Here is a 22,456-nt window from a genome sequence, read left to right on the forward strand (position 1 = left end):
TTTCTTTCCCAGCTCCTCAGACTGTCCACCCTGTTAGCTTCGTTAAGCAGCCATGAAGAGTAGAAGGCCAAGTATGAGTTTCAAACAATAAACACATTTATTTTTAAACCCTGCAAATAAACAACATTAACATCAAAAGTTTTACATTTCCTAAATGTATCCCACAATCTGAATATAACACCCACTTCCCCACGTTTGATCCGCTGTGTTAAATATGATTAAGAACAGAATGCAATCATTTGCAAATCCTATGAACCAGTATTTTAAACAAAGTGAGAAAATGAAACATTTAAAGAAAAATATTAGCCCATTTTGAATTTGATGGCAGCATCCTCTCTCCATAAACTAAAGGCTTTACGATGTTTAGTGCTGGACCATGTTGGTTAATGTGTAAACTCAACAGTTTCCATTTTGATTAACCTGACCAACATCTAACATAGAACACCTTTGAAGTGGACCTCGCAGCCTGTGGATAACTTCAAACACGTCGAGGTCTTCAGAGGCTGAACTTTGACCCAGCATCACAAGGAGCGCCATAAACACTTGTTACGGTTATTAGAAGGAACCCAGCCTTTAGACATCCCCACAATGACATCGTGACCAAGGGTCTGTTGCATGATTTTTAACATGGCTACAATGTGTCGTCTGCTGAGTCATCGTTTAATACAACAACGTACTGAAAGAGAGCATTCAGCATCTGACTGAGCTGGACTAACCTTCCCTTTCAAAAGTGAAAACTGCAACATAAAACTGGAATACAACCAACTTCTAATGAAATGTAACATTTTATAACATGAACACAGATTCCAGGTGAGCTGTGTCTTCCAGGACTGGATTTACCAGAACAGGTATGAGGACGGTGCCTGACGGGCATGTACGAGCTGGAGTGGATCCCAGCTAACACAGGGTGAGGAGACAGACGACCGTTCACGCTCACACTTATTCACCAGTTAACCTAACCCCACTACCTGAATGTCTGTGAACTGTGGGAGGAAGCCAGAGTCCCCTGAGAGGACCCACACAAACACGGGGAGAACATCCAACCTCCACAGAGACTCTCTCTGCACTAAAAGCACAAAATAAAAACCACACCGTCATGTAATTCAAGAAACTGGTCTTAAAAAACATTTAATCTAATATGTCCACATGGAGCCCGTGTTAAGGTCCGTACTGGGCTTCAGAACATCAAGTGAACAACGTCAGATGGGACCTGGGTGCGTTGTCTCCTGATAGAAAGTGCTGAGGATCAGAAGGACTCAGGGACAACACGATATCTGTCCAGCAGAGGGCGGCATTATTCCAAACGGCTCCATCCTAGAAACATGATGTGGAACAGCTGACCTGTAGATCTGCTCAAGAACAATCGTCACAGTCTGATCACAGTCAGTCCCACGTCTGCCATGTTCTCAGCTTCCTTTAGTACAGGTAGCTTTAATGATCATTTCAAGTGTGGTTGTTTCATGGAAACAGAGAGCAGACTGCAACATCTGTGACAGCCACCTCTAACACTCTGATGGACGTGTGGACAGCAATGCTGCCTGGAACAGTACCGATGTTTCAGGGCTGATGACGTTTTTGGGAGGGACATCTACATCCTGACATATCAAGGTTACTTTACTTTTACATAAATTTGCTTTACAGAAAAATAATAGCGTTTGTCATCCCTTCACAAACACACACATCGATTTAAACCTGACAGACACATATTTGGAAATTAGACGCGATGAATCAAATCAGAAAAACAGTTATTAGTTATTAAGTTTAGTGATGGCAGCAGGGACAAAGCTGCTTTTATAAGACTTTGTCCTGCATCATTCTCATGATAAAACAGACTCAATGGCCCCAAGATATTTATATGACTGCACTTGCTCAGGTTTGTCCGGATTTCAAACTGTTCTAAAAGTCTTTTGATTCAAATCTGGGGCTGTGTTATTGAAAGCAGCAGAGAAATCGATGAACTGAAGTCCTTTACTCTCTACATGTTTGACAATCAGGTGAAGTAGAATCAAAAGCGCGTCCTCCACTCCTCTGTTGGGCTCATGTGCAATCTGCATTGAATCAAGCTGAAGTTCAGTGTCTTCCATAATCACATTTCTGATGATTTGTTCAAAGACTGAGGTGAGGGCAGCAGGCCTGAAGTCGTTTAGAACTTTTGGACGACTAGATTTAGGACCAGGAACCACAACAGCTTCTTTCCCAAGAGAGGGCATGAACGATTTATTCAGAATAACCTAAAATATAGGACTGAGTTCTTGAGCACAAGTGTAGGAGCCATATGAGTTGTTCCTTTTTGTTTTGGATTAAGAGGGTTGGTTTAAATGCACACCTTGTATTGGTGCACGGGTGTGAGGCGTGACTCGTGGGCGTGTTAGGTGATAAATGTGGTTGCACTCATCTGTTCACCGCACCTGATGAGCAGAAAGGTCGGGTGAGCATGAGGGGAAACCTGTTGACCCCAGCTTGAGTCATTGTGATGCATTTTTGGCTGTAACTTGATGTATGCTTTATGCACTAATTGATGCCATAGGCCGATGTTGTAGTTTGGTGTAGTAATTGGTGTAATTCTTTGTGAGTTGCAGTCATTGTGTTTGTGCAGTCTGTGCATTTGTTTAATAGTTCGATGAGCCGTTTGGAATAATGCCGCCCTCTGCTGGACAGATATCGTGTTGTCCCTGAGTCCTTCTGATCCTCAGCACTTTCTATCAGGAGACAACGCACTCAGGTCCCATCTGACGTTGTTCACTTGATGTTCTGAAGCCCAGTATGGACCTTAACACGGGCTCCATGTGGACATATTAGATTAACTGTTTTCTAAGACCAGTTTCTTAAATTACATGACGGTGTGGTTTTTATTTTGTGCTTTTAGTGCAGAGAGAGTCTCTGTGGAGGTTGGATGTTCTCCCCGTGTTTGTGTGGGTCCTCTCAGGGGACTCTGGCTTCCTCCCACAGTTCACAGACATTCAGGTAGTGGGGTTAGGTTAACTGGTGAATAAGTGTGAGCGTGAACGGTCGTCTGTCTCCTCACCCTGTGTTAGCTGGGATCCACTCCAGCTCGTACATGCCCGTCAGGCACCGTCCTCATACCTGTTCTGGTAAATCCAGTCCTGGAGGACACAGCTCACCTGGAATCTGTGTTCATGTTATAAAATGTTACATTTCATTAGAAGTTGGTTGTATTCCAGTTTTATGTTGCAGTTTTCACTTTTGAAAGGGAAGGTTAGTCCAGCTCAGTCAGATGCTGAATGCTCTCTTTCAGTACGTTGTTGTATTAAACGATGACTCAGCAGACGACACATTGTAGCCATGTTAAAAATCATGCAACAGACCCTTGGTCACGATGTCGTTGTGGGGATGTCTAAAGGCTGGGTTCCTTCTAATAACCGTAACAAGTGTTTATGGCGCTCCTTGTGATGCTGGGTCAAAGTTCAGCCTCTGAAGACCTCGACGTGTTTGAAGTTATCCACAGGCTGCGAGGTCCACTTCAAAGGTGTTCTATGTTAGATGTTGGTCAGGTTAATCAAAATGGAAACTGTTGAGTTTACACATTAACCAACATGGTCCAGCACTAAACATCGTAACGCCTTTAGTTTTTGGAGAGAGGATGCTGCCATCAAATTCAAAATGGGCTAATATTTTTCTTTAAATGTTTCATTTTCTCACTTAGTTTAAAATACTGGTTTACAGGATTTGCAAATGATTGCATTCTGTTCTTAATCATATTTAACACAGCGGATCAAACGTGGGGAAGTGGGTGTTATATTCAGATTGTGGGATACATTTAGGAAATGTAAAACTTTTGATGTCAATGTTGTTTATTTGCAGGCAGTGGCGGTCCTAGCCTGTTTGGCACCCTGGGCGAACAATCCCTCTGGCGCCCCCCCCCCCCACACACACACACACACACAGACACAAATCCTTACACACATTAACATAAAGCTGCTGCACACACACACACACACACACACACACACACACACACACACACACACACAGAGAGAGAGAGTAGCCATTGTATGCAGACGGCTACCAAACAGCCATCATAATTCGTCATACAATGAGAACAGGACAAATCAACAATTGACAAGGACTAATTAATATTTAAATCTGTAACATAATGTATTGTTTGGAGTTTAGTCTGTTACTGTTTGTTTTTTTACCATTTCTTCTTGGAGCAACTGTAACCTATATAATTTCTGACTCACTCTGATTCTGATAGTTTCAGGATGACCTGCCATTATCCAATCACACATCTGCTTACCTGCATCTTTTGCTCGTTTCTCCTCCTCTTCTTTTCTATTTTTTCTAAGTTGAGCACCATGATGGCTTTGAACTTTTCTTGTCCATCTTCCATTGGTTTTAATTTTGCACTCCAGTATGAACACAAATCCCCCAACACAAGGATCACCACAACATGATCTAATAGACCTACACCTTAGTTCACAGATTCACTTCATCTAGGGTGCATTTCTGAGATTTCACACAACCCAGGATTCAAATCATGAATACATAATGGACTTGGATTTACAACATTATAAATGAAATGTGCTCCTTTTGGAAGCAGCAGGGGCCCCCTCCCCTCAAACTGTAAATTTAAATAGTTATTGATCCTTTACCCCTGGTCCTAAAGTGTATATTTATTTTCTTACTCTTCTTATTGTTTGTTTACTTGCACTGCTGTAACTGGAGCCTCGTCATCTCATATCTCTGTATACTGGACTGTCTGTAGCGGAGATGACAATAAAGTTTACTTTGACTTTGGCAGCGAGCAGGCGCACCGAGGGCTCTCGCGCTCACTTTCGTGTATAGAATTTCGAAAAAACATTGGTGCAAATTATAAGTCTGTATCATGATGCCTGGTGTTTTTGTGTTTGTTGGTTTGTTTTTATTTTTCTTTATTTTGTGAGTTGGTTATTAGATGCTGCTCCAGCCGGTCAGACTCATCTGGCTAACCTAACAGCAGTCCTGGCCAGGCTAGAAAAATATGGATTGAGAGCAAACAAAAACAAATGTGAGTTCTTCAAGGATGCCATTGAGTATTGTGGACACAAGATCGACAGACGTGGGCTCCACAAAACCGAGGACAAAGTTGAAGCAGTCCTGAAGGCACCAGACACTAAAAATGTGAGTCAGCTACGTTCATTCTTGGGCTTAATTAATTATTACCACAAGTTTCTACCAAACCTTTCAACAGTCCTGCACCCGCTGAACTCTCTGCTGCAACAAAATGTCAAATGGAAATGGACAAACTATGAAGAGGCATTTAATTTAGTTAAGTTAAACAGCTCATTACATCAGAGGAGGTTCTGACACACTTTGACCCCAAGCTACCACTTCGCCTCGCCTGTGATGCCTCACCATATGGCATTGGTGCCGTGCTATCTCACAAAATGCCTGATCGATCCGAACGACTACTTGCCTTTGCCTCAAGGTCCCTAAATGCAGCCGAGCGCAACTATACGCAGATAGACAGAGAAACACTCAGTCTAGTGTGGGGAGTGAAGAAGTTTAATCAGTATTTATATGGACGACACTTCACCCTGATCACAGACCACCGACCGCTGGTGTCCATCTTTAACCCTCAGAAAGGTATTCCAACCATGGCTGCGGCACGCTTGCTTGGGCTTTGTTCCTGGGTGCACACACCTACACCATTGAGTTCAAAGGGACAAAGCTACATGGAAATGCAGATGGACTTTCACGTCTTCCACACATGCAACCCACCGAAGAAATGACTGCTCCAGCTACTGTGTTTCATGTTACACAAATGGAACCCCTACCTGTCACAAGTGCTCAGGTGAAAAGAGAAACGAGCCAAAACACAATCTTGTCAAACGATCTTACTGTGAATGGTTGGCCGTCCTGTAGTGACACTCAGTTCTCTGCGTACTCCACCCGCAAAGACCAACTATCCGTTTGCCAAGGATGTGTCATGTGGGGAACTCGTGTCATCCTGCCACCCAAACTACGTACAAAGGTACTGGACTCACTGCACGATGGACATTTGGGTGTTAAGATGAAAGGTCTTGCTAGAAGCTATGTTTGGTGGCCAGGCACTGATTGTGAAATGGAGAATATGGCTAAATCCTGCATTGTTTGCCAGCAGACGCTGCGCCAGCCTCAAACAGCACCTGTACACGCGTGGGAGTGGCCATCCGCTCCATGGCAACGCATTCATATAGACTATGCTGGCCCATTTATGGACTAAATGTTCCAGGTTGTGGTTGATGCCCACTCAAAGTGGCCAGAAATCTTCCCCGTAAAGCAAGCAACAGCTGCCAGCACGATCAATAGTCTTTGGTCACCGTTTGCACGCACAGGTCCGCCACAACAGCTCGTAAGTGACAATGGTCATCAGTTTACTGGAGAGGAGTTCCAGTGTTTCCTTGGGAGTAACGGCATACGACATATCACTTCAGCTCACCATCATCCTGCAACAAAGCTGAACCAGCCAGTCGCACAGAGGGGAAACCGCTACAACAGAAAATTGACAATTTTTTTACTGTCTTACCACTCATGCAACAACTGGACACACACCTGCAATGCTCTTCATGGGATGAGATCTGAGATCACATCTAGATTTGCTGAAACCAGACATTCGCAAGGATGTCCAAGATAAACAGTCTTCCATGGTGGAAGCAACAAGAAACAAAACCAGGTTCTTCAATGTTGGACAAAGAGTTCTCGCCAGAGACTACAGAGACCCAAGTCAGAAATGGCATTCTGGCACGATTCGTTCACGGACCGGACCGCTGATATACACCATAAATGTTGGAGCCAACTTAGTCTGGCGTAGACATGTTGATCAGATTCTAGATGCAGAATGTCACGTGGTTCCAGAGCAACCTGAGAGGACACATCTACACCTCAAGATTCAGAAGAGTTTGCCCTCGCTTCACCACCTGAGGTTCAGGGTTTACGTGAAACCACCAATGTTCAAACACCTGAACTTTCCACACAGAGCACTATGGACTCTGACCAAACAGGCAGACGTTACCCTGAGAGAAATCGCAGAGCACCTCAGAGACTGAACTTATAGGTTTCCAGTTCATTTTGTAAGGAAAGCGGTTAAAATGTTTAAGAGGAAACAACCTACCTCTATGTTGTAAATCACTGAGTAGGTGTCATATTTCAGTTTAAGTACAATCTTATGCTTATGCATAAGCTTATGCTAGACGAGTCCAGAAGTACAGAAACCTTGTGTACAGCGTTGGAGATGAAGTTCTTCTCTTGAACATGAAACGTGGAAGGAAGGGAGGAAGACTTGATCGAGATTTTTCAGGACCCTACACCATTCAAGACATCGCTGGCAAATGTGTGAGATTAAAAAAACACGGAAGGAGCAACTTTAAGAAATCACTACAGCATTGACCATATCAAGCCATACAGAAGAAGCCACCATGTAAATATCAGTGACAATTAAAAATACCCAACTCGCAGTCAGACGGTGAACAGCAGCACAGACCTGAAGATGCCTCCCTGCCATCCTACTGCTAACCCTCAGTGCCAGCAAAGTCCAGAGGATTCATTATGCACCCAAAACGGCTGACACAAGGAGTTTAATTGTGTTCCAGGACCAGAAACGCGTGAACAAGAACTTCCCTCCCGGAAACAAAGCTTAGAAAATGAAGGTGACATAGTGAACAACTCTTTTTGACCAGTTGGTCATTTGTTGCCAGTTTGGCGTTGCAACTTAATTGACTGTTGCATGACTTTGTTTGCATTTTGCAGTCTTCAACTCATATTAGATGTAAAGAAACATGCAACGTGCACTGAGCTTGTGGAAGTCTGGAAATGGATCTGCCTGTCAGTAATTTTCTCTTTTGCCCACCCGCTGTACCTTTCCTATTTCTCTGCGTGTAAATGCATGCCTATTGTATTGACTTTTTTCCTGTTGTGGCCCGTTGGCCTTTACCAAGCTTATCCACTAGAAATCTCAGGCATGCCTGAGCTAACTTATCATATTTTTCTTTTAGTAAAGAGGCTATGGCGTGCAAAGGATACTGGGCGCTTGGAGGCAGCTGTTGGACCATACAAGTTATTGGATTCCTCTTTTCGAACACTGCAGGGGTCACGGTGGTTTCTGATGAGGTAAGAGAACTTATCATTATTGAGTCTGATTTCGAGGTTCTGCTCCTTCTGAAGCATTTGCAGTGCAGAGACCATTAATAGTTTAAAATGTGCGAGTAGGTGGGGGGGGGGGGGGGGGGGGGGGGTTATATTGCAAAACTCTGATAAGGTTTCACCCATTCACTTCAACAGGAAAAAATGTTATCAACCACAACACAGATGTTGTGACATCTGTGACATCATAATACCCAGTTTCAGTATATGCAGAAAGAACCTTTATCAGCAATTCTATTCCTTTAGATGTTTTTGTGTACAGCACTCAAGCAGTTACTTCAAAAATTGTTGCTGTTGTTGTATAAACTCAGATTTTTCAAAACAGGTCATTGATGCATATCTGCACCGTGTTATTGACAGACAAAAGGTAAGTAAGAAATGTCATTTACCTACTAATTTTGAAATAAAATTAAAAAACCCTATTTACTGTTCTATAACATTTTTCTATACTTGTGCAGAATGCTGCACACCTGCTCTGTTCAGTAGTTGCAAGCTCGTTGTTTTCTGGGCAGTTCAGATGCCTCAACTGGTATGTTGAAAGCTCAGAAGTGGTCCAAACAGTTGACTCCTTTCTGTTGCTGAGGAAAGAGTTCGGTTCCTTTAAAGAAGACTATATTTGAAAACACCCTGAGACGCATGGTACCTAAGTAAATCCAAATTACTCTGCACTTCCAATCCCACAGATGAAGTTCCCAGTTGAAGACGTGACTGTGCCCTGTGAACTTTGGTACACACTGGATTCTTGTGGTATGTGTTCATTTTGTTATTAATTTGCATAATTTGTTGTGAAGCAGTTTCTTGCACAAAGTGTTATTTTTAAATAAGTTTTCAGTGGCACAAACAATTGTAATTTTTAATTTAACTTTTTCTTTAGATTGTCAACATTTCTGCACAGAAAATACTGCTCATAGACCCCATGGGAATGAAGGTGTTTATGACAGGAAAATTCTGCGCAACTGGAGGTATGTATGATACTGAGGTGTTATTCTTAGATTAAAAAAAAAAATCTTGTTTCATTACAAACACTTTTGTTCAACTAGGAATTTTCTGAGGATGAGAGGGCATGAAGACACCATGGAGTGGCAGTTACAGACTATGCAACACAACAAGCGACAGGATTCCAGCAGTTGTGGAGTTTTACTGTTAAAGGTAACCCGTATTCAAATGATTCAGTTTCTTGTTAGCTAGAATTAAGACTTTAAGTGAATTTAAGTGAAGTGAAAGTTATTTCGGTCAACAACAACAAAGATGATCATTTTACATAGAAGTACTTAATCATACAGTAACTGAAAAAGGAATAGGCTGAAGCCTTGTGGCTTATAATTATCCTATCCTTTACCTAATTAAGACTTTACATTCTAATTATGATCAATCTCACAGTTTGCAGAACACTACCTTGATTTTGGAGAGGTCAGTGAGGTGTCAACCACTACAGAGCCAGTTGTGCTGGAGCGAATGCAGATAGCTTGCACCCTACTTGAAAATCGAGGTAAGTCCAGTAAAGTCCTTATCACGTTAGTGCGTACTTCCAATTTAAATAGTGCTTTTCAAACAGCACAGTACAAATAGTGCTCTTCAAACACTTTCAGATAAGACCCTTCTCAAAGTCTAATTTAGACTAATTTTCCAGGAAGTATATTTGGAAAAAATGTACTATTATTTTTTAATTATTCAATAAATAATGTTTGATTAAAACCTAACTATGATTGTGTTTCAGGGAACGCTGAGGACTACTGCATTGTTTGCTCCATGTTAGATGCTAACGCTGACCGCAGCATGATTGAAATGGTAAAACAAAAGAAAAGAACCACATAAGTCTTAGTATCATTACTTGCCAATCATAATTAAAATGTTGAGTAATAGTATTCACCAAACAGAATATGAGCCATTTATTTTTCCTTTCCAGGTGCAGTATGAATCTTGCCAAAGATGGGCACATTTTGCATGTGAAAAATATAAAGAGAGCAACCAAGAATATAAATGCCAAAAATGTAGCCAGAGTCAGACAGAGACTGTGCAGAGACTGTAGAAGGACAGAGCAGCAGCAGAGCAGTCCAGATACACTGATGATCCTCTGTCAGATCCAGAGGGACACACAGGGATGATGCTGGACTCTACATTGTGTCTGACAGTGGAGCTGTTCTCAGAGCAGTTCACTCTGCAGCACTGACAGTCATCTGCACTTCTTCTCATTCCTCTGTCAGTCACTGCTGGATGAAGCTCTCCTCTCCACCTCCCAGTAACATGGCCCAGTCAGAGCATCTCTACACACAAGCTGCTGCTGCTTCAACCTCTCTGGATCATCAGGACACAGCTCCTCCTCTCTCAGCACACACACCGTCCTGTTTACCATCATCACCTCCACCTGCAGAGAGAAGAAGGAAGAGCAGAGGAGATAAACGAGTGTTTCCAGAGACTCTTCATCAGCTGTCAGTCAGTGATGCAGCACATCCAGTATAAAGAGCAGCAGGGACTTCAGTGCTGGGACTGTACTAGGACTCATTGTTGCTTCACTTTTTCTAATCTTTGGATTTTTATTGAAGTTGATGAAAATGTTTTTCCCTCCTAGTTTGAGTTTGGACTTTCATTCATTAGAAGAACCTTGGTGTGTCCACTCTGAGCTCTGTAGGAACCCCAACAACAAGCCCAACAATCCAGATGGACGGTTCCAGCTGTTAACTGGAGGAATTCCATCCAAACATCTGCTCTCACTAAATTCTTCCTCACCTACAGACTGTGTTCTTCACTGCTTTAAACTTGGAAACGAATGCAGTCATTGGTCTGCGTGCTGCTTTGTTCAGAGAGCTGATTGGCTGTTGACAGTGTTTGATCAGAGCGTGTCAGCCGTTACCATGGTGACCATAAAGGTCAGAAACAGGAAGTGTTTGTGTCCAATCCTGAAGCCTGTCACCATTCTCCTCTCACAGCTTCACTGAGAAGCTGCAGCTTTACAGGAAACACTGGATCTTTGCTTCATACTGACTGTGTTTAGTACAATACTGCTGACAGCACCACCCACTCACTCCATCACTCTACTTACACCAGAGTCTCCAGTCTGTAGTCTGGACTCTGCTGAAGATCAGACAGCTGCTTCACATCTGGATCCTTCAGGTTGTTTCCTCTCAGGTTCAGCTGTCTCAGATGGGAGGGGTTGGACTTCAGTGCTGCTGCCAGATAATCACAGCTGATCTCTGACAAACCACAGAAACTCAATCTGTATAAAGAATGAAAGATGTAAGTTTATTAGACAAAGTGTGAGCTTGAAATCATTCAGTGTTTCATCATCTGTTCAGAGCTGAAGAAGGTTCAGAATGTAGAAGTTTAGAAAATGGAAACTCCAAACAGCTGAAGCCAACAGGAAGCAGCTTCAAACAGGAAACTGTGCAGAGTTTCAGACTATATGTCCTGATGCAGCCAGTTGGATTTTGGAGATTTGAATCTCTGTTCTGTGACTAAGTCCTTGAATCATTTCTTCCAGTTGGTCCAACAAGACAGACTAAGTGTTGGACATGTGTTGTGGCTCCATTAGGGGAGCTTCTAAATGTGATGTGATGGCCCCTCTGGGTCTGTCAGGTCACAGGACTGAAGAGAGCTCAAACTGGGCACACAGTTGTTCCAGTCTGGACCAAAGACTCTATACTGGGACTGAGGGACTGCTTTGACTGCTCCCACTGGGACTTTTTAAAGGCTCATGAGAGAGTGATATTATACCCCTTTCGTCAAAAAAAGTGACAGGTTACTTCCGGAGCTCATTAATTATTCATGAGCTCCGGAAGTCCGGAAGTAATTAAATTATCCCCTAATTAAATTATCCCCTAATTAAATTAGCTCCGGAAGTCCGGAAGTAGGAAGTAATTAAATAATAAAAATATGATATTCATAAAAATATGATATTCATAAAAATATGATATTCATAAAAATATGATATTCATAAAAATATAATTGATTATTTAGAAAGTTTCTTATATATCAAATTAGCATTCTTTTATTTCTTTAAGCAATTAAAAAATTTATTTTTATTTTTTTTATGCTCAAAAAACGCCATCTGGTGGCGGGTCAGTGTGTGTGCGCGCGCCCGCGCGCGCCCGAGGCTGTGTGTCTGGGCGCGCGGGGGCGCGCCCGTGTCTCCGGACCGTGCTCTCTCGGGCTCCGTGCTCATGTGTTTAAAAATGTATTAAACCATATTAAAATTGTTTAGTTAAACTTGTGCTTTTGTAACGTTCAGTATGGCCACAAACACATGCTGCATGCCTTGGGGGAAAACTTTATTTAGATTTATATGCATTTGTAGATTTAGAATAAAACTCATACTCAGAAAAAACAACTCGCGATCCCCGCAGCCCCCTTAACCTAATCCTTAGATACATAAGCAGGGAAAACTCCTTAAAAAACCCTCCGCTATTTCTCCAAAACCCTACAATAACTTGTTAGGGTACCCCCTCTATTCCCAAAACCTTATATTCGATAACAGGGAAAATCCTGAAAAAATCCTTAGTCTTTTTTCTCAAATTCAGCGCCCCGCGGCTCCCTTCATGCTCAGCCAAACAAAGCCAAAACTCCTTTTAAAAATTTCTCCGCGATTTCTCCAAAACCCCTAGAATAACTTGTTAGCTACCCCTCTATTCCCCAAAAAAAAGCGCTATAATCCAAAAACATTGGGAAAGCTCCTTACTCTTTTTTCTTCAAAAACTTGCCTCTTGCTAGCTACCTCTAAAATTCTACGCAGAGTCTAAGTTCTACCTCGCTCTTAATCGCACCGACCCGCAACAGCTTCCAGAGCACAATTTTTTCCTGCTTGTTCGCTCCCCGCTCTGGTCCCGAATGCGCTGCTTACCTCGTTTGAAAATTCCCCCCTTAGACCAACTCCGCCTCACTGCGCCCCGCTGCCAATCACATAACCCTTGCACCGCTCCCTTCGCACCCCGGTTAGCCAATCCGCTCCAGCTCTGATTTTACGATCTCCCGCTGATGTTAAGACTATCTTCGAACCCCAGAAGAGATCTGACTTCAGACGTATCAACAACTGGCGCCGCTCAGACTGCTTGCGAGCTCAACAGCCATGAAACCAGGGATCAACAACTACCTTCGCGTGCCCTATGTGCATATCACTCGGTAAGTGTTAATCTTCCTCTCTAACTACATTTTTCGCATTTTCCTTTTTACCATTTCTGTCAATCCTTTCATCTTCAAAAAAGCCATGCAAATAGGCTCTGTAACACTTGGAATACACTTTTTAAAACATATATAAGCTCCCCTCTAACACTCAGAGCTAAAAAGTGCGTTTGTAAGTTAAACTATAGCAGCGATCATGGCCTCATCAGGTACCTCATTTTTCTCACTCTTGTTCATATAATGTTTATATTTTTACTGTTTTTTCCCCGTTTGTAAATACTCGATGTTATTTCTTTTCAGACTCTGAGATAAACCTGCTCAACTCCTCTTTTTTTGAGTATCTCGATCGAATTGGTAGGTTTGGTTCATTCTTGTTCCCCTTCTTAACAGCTAATTGTACAAGAAAAACAAAACATTAACCCTCTTTTTTCATTTTTATCAAACTTTCTAGATATCTCTGACTTGGACACCTTTATTGGTACGAGTTCCCCGAATTCTTCACCACCAGTGCTTGTGCGGTCCACAGGAAAGAATATTCGTCTCTCCACACGGGACAGACAGCATTTGCTCTCTACGCTAGATTGCCCTGCTTCATCTGGCCCCAGTTCCATTCCCGTCGGAGCTTGTTCTCTCCCGCAACCCGCTGGGAAAAACCTGCGCCTGTCCGCCGGGGACAGCCAAGATTTGCTCTCCGAGCTCACTCCCGATGCTCCGGCCGATCGGAGCCCCAGAAACGCTTCTTATTCTCCGCCATCAGAAACACGAAATACACCGCGCCTGCCTTTGAGACCCAATCACGGTCAGTCTCTCTAGGTTCTCGCTTTTTTCTCATTTCTTTTTTTTAAAATAAAAACTAACCCTTTTCTATTTAACTTTACTAACTGTTTGTATCTTACCCTCAAATTCTCAGGGCGTCTCAGAAGGAGGAGTAGCAGGACCCGCAGGATCGCAAGGACAAGGAGGACAAAGCGAACACGCACCCGAAGGCAGCTGGCGTCAATCGCTCTTCGCGCGGTATCTCTGTTCGCTGAATTAGTTCAGCTCATCTTATAAAAACGTTGTTTTTGATTTTTTTTTCATTTTGCTTTTCAAACATACTCTCTTTTGTGGTTTTTTTTCTTTTAATATATTCCTGTTAAACAACAATAATAAAATAAATGGATAACCAGGAACAAGATATTACAGACCCGTTTCTTGCTTTAGAAACAGCGTTAGCTAGGTTAAATGAAAATATACACCATTCTCAGATTACATATTCACAAAACAGTGAGCAACCTGAGGTGATCAATAATAATGATCCTTTAGAATTGCTTAATTTAGCTCTTGCCCGATTAGCACCCAATGAAAGTGCCTTTCAAAATATTTCTTTGAGTTTGGGATTGGATCATGATGAGATCCAAACAGAGTCAGACGCGGTTCATTCACAAATGAGTCTGACACAAAACATCTCCTCTTCTGATCCGTTTTTAGCAATTAATAGAGCTTTAGAAGCTTTGGCCCAAATACAAAATGAGGTTCAAATACCGCCAGAGTTATTGAGTCAAATAAACAGGCTAAATCAAAATCGTTTCACTGATTCTCAAAGCCAGCATTCGCTAGTCTTTTCCCCAGAAAATGCGTGTCCCAACGAACCGCTCAGCCGCAGCCCCCCGGTACAGCTGTCAACCACTTTCAATGACTCTAATCCTCATCAATCACTCAACTCTCCCGCAGACATTGTCTCTGCGAACGAGCCACTTAACCCAGTAAACCATGATCACTCCTTTCAACAAGGGGGTAATCCAGACCAGAGTTGCGCCAGTAATTCAGCACAACCCTCTATAGTTGTTAGAAATAAATTTAATAACGTTGAAATTAGAGAAATTTTGAATTTTCCTCCTCCAAACGATATACCCGACTATGCGTATTATTATCAAAGCGTAATGTCTAGTGCACGTGAAATATCAAACAGGGTTTTCTCTCACGCACGTCCAGGTGATTATATCCAGTTAGAATTGATAGGCCAGCAGTTACAAAATAATGTTTCAGTGATTTTACGTGATAATCATGATTTATCTGAATTTGAAAATTTATTCTTGAGAGCGGTACAGTCAAACTGGTCAGTAATGTGTGATGGCTCGTTGGAGGTTGTAGCTCAGATTGTTACACCCCCAAATGGCAGTGGGAAAAGATTGCTTAAACACATACTTGACAGCGAAATTGTGAAAAAGAAAACACGGTTTTTATACGTGGTCCATAACCCCTCGAATAAGTTGTGTTTTGCTACAAGTGTTGCCCACCTTCTGCAACCCGATTTTAATGACTATCAAGCACAAACATTAGCTAGAGAAATTCAACAAAAAGCTGGTCTAAATGATCAAACGCCTGTTGGGTTTAATCAAATAATTACATTTGAAAGGTTACTAGGATGTAAAATTATAGTATTTTACCGTAACGAGCATGATCGCACCCTTTGTAAATTTCAGACTAGTACAGTGAATAGCGCAAAAACCTTGTGTTTATTTTTATTTGACAATCATTACTACGCTATCAAAAATCTTAAAGGATTTTTGGGCACAGCGTATTTGTGTACTCATTGTTACATAGGCTTTAACCATGTGTTATCCCATTTCTGCCCTGCTCGTTGCTCAGTCTGTATGCAGCCTGACTGCAACGATCATTTCCTCTCCCCTATTGTATGTACCGATTGTAATCGCACCTGTAGATCTCGTTATTGTTTTGAGAGCCATAAAAAACTCGTTGAGAGGCGTGAAAGGTCTGCCAGCAACTGTGAGCTCTACAGGAAATGTATCAAGTGCTCAAGGTTATATTACTTAGCAGCACATGAAAAACCTCACAAATGCCAAAAGAGAAAATGCCAAATCTGTCGTCAGGAAATCTCTAGTGATCATCAAACACATCAGTGCTATATGCAGGTTTTACAACGCGAAACAAAACATAATAACAAGTTGATTTTTTATGATTTTGAAACTTTTGTTAACGAACACGGTGAGCACAGCCCTTTTCTGGTGTGTACAAAAACATCAGATGGTAAATCTTGGAGCTCTCAGGGTGAGCATTGCGTTGAAAACTTTCTTGCTCATTTTAGACGCCCCCTCTTCAAGGGCTCAATCTTTATCGCTCATAATGCAAAGGGTTTCGATGCGTACATTATCCTTCGCGGGTTAGTTAGGCGAGGATTAAAACCAAACTTGATAATGCAAGGTTCCAAAGTGATCAGCTTTACAGACCCAGACTTTAATCAACGTTATATAGACTCGTCATGCTTCCTACCTATGCCATTGTCAGCTATCCCGAAAGCGATGGGATTTTCAGATAGTGTTAAAGGTTTTTTTCCTCATTCTTTCAGCTCCAAACAAAACCTAACTTATGTTGGGCCGTACCCTCCCCCTTCCGCATTTAGTCTCGAGCGCATGACATCAAAAGGCAGAGAGGAATTTTACAAATGGTATGATTCAGTCAGCTCTGGCCCCTTCAATTTCATGAAACAGGCGCTGTTATACTGTAAAAATGATGTTGAAATTCTAGCTCGGGGTTGCGCATTGTTTAGAAACGGGTTTATTGAAGAGACAGGAGTAGATCCTTTCAGTCGCAACACGCTTGCAAGCGCTTGTCTTAAAACGTATTTGACAAACTTCATGCCTGCCAATTCTCTGGCCCTGCCCTGTCCTTTAAATTACCATAATCAGGTAAAATCATTTTCCTCATCCTCAATTCAATGGCTCGAATATCTCTCGTTTACGCAAGGTGTTTTTATCAGACATGCGCTCAATCAAGGAGAAAAACAGCTCGGTAGTTATTATGTAGATGGATATTCCGAAAATAATGGTAAAACATACGTGTGGGAATTTTTGGGCTGCTACTTCCATGGGTGTATTAAGTGTTTTTCCAATCAGTCCGATGTTAACCCCCTGCTAGGTTCCTCTTTTGCAGAGTTAAACAGCGCCACTCAAGACAGGCTCGCTAGATTGAGAGCTGAGCATAATGTCTCTCTTGTTATAATCTGGGAGCATGAGTGGACCGAGTTAAAACGTAGTGATGAGAGTGTAATCAGCTTTCTCAAACGTTATGATCCACCAGAGCCTTTGAACCCCCGCCATGCCCTCTTTGGAGGCCGTACAAGCCCAGCACAACTTCGCTCTAGTGCCGGCCCCCGTGAGAAAATCAACTATGTCGACGTGACCTCCCTGTATCCATATGTAAATAGTACATGTAGTTACCCCTTAGGTCATCCTCAAATAATCTTTCGAAATTTTCAGCACCCTAAAAACTACTTTGGGTTTATCAAAGCTGCCGTTTACCCACCACGAGAGCTCTATTTTCCGGTCTTACCATTTAAAACAAAATCAGGAAAACTTCTCTTTACTCTCTGTCGCACTTGTGCTGAAATGAACAACCAACAAGGAGCCTGTAACCATAGTAACGAGGATAGAGCACTGAGAGGGGTGTGGACCACACCCGAGTTTAACCTCGCATTAGAAAAGGGTTATGAAATAGGTCGAATCACAGAGGTATGGCACTTTGAGAGACAGAGTAACACAATATTCACAGACTATGTACATCATTTCCTGCGCAAAAAACAAGAAGCTTCAGGCTACCCATCAGATGCTGTAACTGAGGAGGCTAAACAGCTTTACATTAAAGACTACCAGGCTAAGCAAGGAATAACTTTAGACCCTGAAAACATAAAACTAAACCCTGCTAAAAGACAAATGGCCAAACTTTGTTTAAACTCTTTTTGGGGAAAATTTGGTCAGAGAAATAATCTCACACAGAGCAAACTGGTGAGTGACCCTGAGGAATTCTTTAACCTCATGTTCTCTCCAAAATACAAAGTGAGCTATTTCTCTTTTGTCAGTGATGATGTGGCTCTTATTCAATGGTGTTATGGTGACCTCTGCACTCCGCTCCCAAATTCCACAGATAACATCTTCATTGCGGCCTTCACTACTTCATATGGGCGTATGAAACTCTACAGTTACTTGGATCAGCTGCAGGAAAGAGCTATTTACTATGACACTGATAGCGTAGTGTATCTCACTAAAGAAAATCAATCTGAACTAGAAACAGGCAGGTATTTAGGCGAGCTAACAAATGAGTTAGACCAGGATGATTTCATTACAGAGTTTGTTGCAGCAGGACCTAAGAGTTATGGTTACATGACCAGAAAAGGTAAAGTTGTTTTGAAAGCAAAAGGAATCACACAAACACATGATGTCTGCGAGAAGGTCAACTTTGAATCTGTAAAGACTCTTGTTGACAATTACATTGATAACTGTGAAGGAGGGTCTACACTTGAGGCCCCTCAGCACAGTATCGTTCGTAATAAATCAGCCTTTTCACTACAAAATTCATCATTTCCCAAAAAATTCCGTGTTGTTTATGACAAGCGTAGATTGCTGCCAGGAGGTCTGACTTTACCCTTTGGTTATTGATTTTTTGTTATTTGTTTTTGTTTGTTTTTTAAAAAATGTTTCAGCCTGCTTTAATCGAGTTTGACCCCAGACTTCATGTGCCATTTTCCTGTATGGTTGTCGGGCCAAGTGGCTCTGGAAAGACCTTTTTTGTGAAATCTGTATTGGAAAACTGTGTACATGTTTTGAACAAGCTTATTGACAATGTTGTGTGGGTTTATACATCCTTTCAACCTCTGTATTCTGAGCTTCAAGAGAAAAATAAAAACATTAAATTCATCGAGGGCATTCCTGAATCATTTCAAGATGAGACCTTGTTTCCCTCACACCAAAGTCATCTCATTGTACTGGACGATGTTATTTTTCAAGCAGCTAATCATCCGGAAGTGGTCCGGATTTTCACTCAATACAGACACCATAAAAATATGAGTGTGATGATTTTGAGCCAGAACGTGTTTTTGCAAGGTAAACACAGCAGGACGATCAGTCTGAACAGTACTTACATGGTGTTGTTTAAAAACCCTCGTGATAAATTACAAGTTAATACACTAGCTAGACAAATATACCCAGGACGTGTGCAATACTTTTTGGAAAGTTTTGAAGAAGCTACAAGAGAGCCACATGGATATTTATTGATAGATTTAACCCCCACCTGTCCAGAGCAACTAAGACTGAGAACAGGGATACTACCCTCTGAAAAGCTGTGTGTTTTCTTGCCCAGGAAAAAATAATAGAAACAATGTCTGTAAGATTGAGAAGAAACTTAGCTTTACTGAAAACACTATCGAGAAGTTCCCCTAAAATCCGTAAGGTTATTTTACAACAGTGCTCGCCCGATTTTATTCAGTCTGTTTGTGAGATTTGTATGAATCTTTTAAAAGGAAATATTCCAGTCACAGATTGTCAGCATAAGAAGTTGAGACGGTATAGAGAGAAAATCAGACAGATGGCCTGCAGACGAGAGGGTGTTAGAAAGAAAAGAAAATTAATCACTCAAAAGGGGGGTTTTCTGTTACCTTTGCTCACAACGGTTCTACCCATTGTTGCTGATCTGGCAATTGGGGCAATTCGCAAATAAAGATGCAGAAAATGTATCTGATCTCACCTGAGCAGATCAAACGCTTAAATGAAACACATGCAAATGCTTCTCGAGTGAATATCAGAGAGAAGGCGGAGGATGATCTGGATAGTCAAATGAGACAAGTACTGGAGACTCAAGGTCTAGCACCAGATGAGAAAATTAAAAAGTATAATATGCTTTTACAAAGGTATCTGGTGCTTGAGAGACAGAAATCAGATGAAAGCAGACATATAACACTGAGACTGCCCAGAGAGCATAAAGGGGGTGATAGTGAGAGATCCGATGAATATCATCTGGAAGAAAGCGCAGAGGGGGGAAAGACGGGAAGTGTGAATAAGGTTTTACACGATGTTTTAACCCACATAAATCCACGTTCAAAGAGAAACACTGAATATCTAATGCGTAGAATATTAGCATCAAAAGGTCACATCGGCTGGAGTGAGGAGGGTGAATTGATGCATAGAGAAAAGCCCATAGTAGGTAGTCAAATGCTGGACCTGATGAAATTTTTAGCAAGTCCCCGTGCAAGTGTGAAACCCATAGGCTGGAGCTCTCTCGCGAGAATGTTGGCGGATGTAAAAATACCCCTATCAACTATTGGAAACTTATCAGCTAGAAGAGAAATAGCAGCGTTAAAAGGAGAAACAGGAGAATACCACACATCATCTGAGGATGATGTTATTGTTAAGAAAAAGAAGAAGAAGAAGAAAAGCAAGAGCATCACGCCGTCTTGGGTGTATTTCTGATGTAATCAAAAACCAAAAAATAAAACCTTATTGTTTTTAAAAGTTAATTGTTTCTCATGTTTTTATATAACAAAAAAGCACAAATACACCACTTTTTTCCAAAAGAAAACGTTTGATAGTTTTATTGAAATATTTTTAACACAAATGACAATCATTAAAAGCTTTCAGAGAACACGAAGTTTGATTAAAATTGCTAGCCTTACATATTAATACACATCTGATAAATCGTTTTACAAAACACGAGACCATGCTATCATTTTTGATTTGGTCAGAGCTATATAAAGCAAGTACATCCTCATAACTCTTTCCACGCGATTTGTTAGCCAGAAAAAATATGCAGTGTTGACCACATACAGTGGAGATTGTGGCTTGTAGCTGTCTTTGATGAAAAGATACTCGTTTAGCATGCTTTTTCAAAAATGTTACAATACTTTTCGGGTAAAAAGGATAATCTGGTGGGAATCCAAATGAATCGTAAAAACTTGCACCTCCGTCTTGATCTAAAGAAATAGCCAGCCAGTGAGTTCCAGGTTTGTTCCTAGGATCTGTATTTATGATCATATATGTAGGCCGTTTAAACGAGCGTTTGAGTAATGTTAATAATTCATCTTCTGCATATACTCCAAAAAAACTATCGCCCACTAACAGTCTCATAATACTTTCCAATTCGTGATTGTTCATGATTCAATAAAAAAGTGAAACCTTAGTAATAATCAACCAAAACTTGTCTTTTGGAATTGATCTCGAGAATGGAATCATAACAAGCATAAACGATCAGTGTCGTTGTGTGAGGCAGGGGCACTCTGAAGCGCATTTCAAGTCTCAAGTTCCCATTTATCACAGGTGACAAGGCCTGATTGTCATCTGAAGGATTCATATTGAAAACAAACAATGTATATCCTTGTTCAAACTCCTGTCTGTCGATGCACAAGGACAAATCTTTCAGGTTTCTCCCGGTAGCAGTGTACAGGCTGTAAAACTCTCTTACGGACTGATTTTCAGCAAAATTGGGTTGAAACGCTTTGGCTGGTATTTGCTTACTCTCATGACACAGAGCCAAAAACTCTAGATTATTGTGTTGGAAATTGAAAGGGCATAAATCATATCGACCTGTAAAAGCCTCATGGTTAACCATGCCTATGACTAGGTAACGGGGAAGTGAGCCCAGAAACAGATTCTCATGATGTGATATCCGCGAGTTCTCGGGTATTGAAAATGTTTTTACATTAATCCGGGAGATGGGATACAATGCATTCGCTTGCATGAGAGCGGACGCATGGCCAACACGGACAGCGGGGGAGACCGTGACTTTCCTTACGAACAATGATGCCCCAACAATATTGAGATGGTAATTGGCATTTTGAGGCGCCATGAGGGTGAAAGCATCGTTGGCTCTTGTGAGTTTAATCCGTAGATCCACATTATTTAATAAGAGTTTTTCGCAGAAAAATATGTCTGAATGTAGCGGACCGATCACATGGAACTCTCGCGAGCGTTCACTGTAAACTGCCCTCCGGACTAAGCCCCTATTCGGCCCGTTATTGATAACATGGGAGTCGTGTGAGCCAGCAGTATCTTTGTAAAACAGACCTGCACTAAATTGAGTTTTCAGAGTTTCTTCTGAGTAATTTAAATATGTTTCAATTATGGCTCTATATGCATGTGTCGAACTCGCTTGTGAAATCAGTCTGTCGCCCAATGTGACGTCACACTGACTGAAGATGGTGTTTAAAGGGTAATTTATAATTCCAACATTAGCGTCTGCTGCAATATCGCTACCATCATGGTTTGTTATTTTCATTCTTAAACTGAGCAGTGTATCATTCAGATCTAAGTAATGCAAGCCATTTCCGGGGACATAAAATTCCAGAGGTCCCCGATCTGTGAGCGCTGTTACTGGTAGAATTTCTGAATAACATTTGTCCTCGATAGACATCTGAGTGAGTGGGGCTGTAAAAATATCTAACTCACTCAAGGTGCAT

General features: G+C 41.6%; 1 protein-coding gene across 1 annotated transcript in view; it reads right to left on the minus strand.

Annotated features, from left to right (window-relative positions):
* LOC309700493 (uncharacterized protein) overlaps positions 1 to 22,456 on the minus strand; it is a 2,098,293-nt gene that overhangs the window by 1,149,776 nt on the left and 926,061 nt on the right. The gene's annotated exons all lie outside the window — the stretch shown is intronic.

Source organism: Aulonocara stuartgranti (assembly GCF_965226115.1).
Source record: "Aulonocara stuartgranti genome assembly, chromosome: 3".
Classification (NCBI taxonomy): domain Eukaryota; kingdom Metazoa; phylum Chordata; class Actinopteri; order Cichliformes; family Cichlidae; genus Aulonocara; species Aulonocara stuartgranti.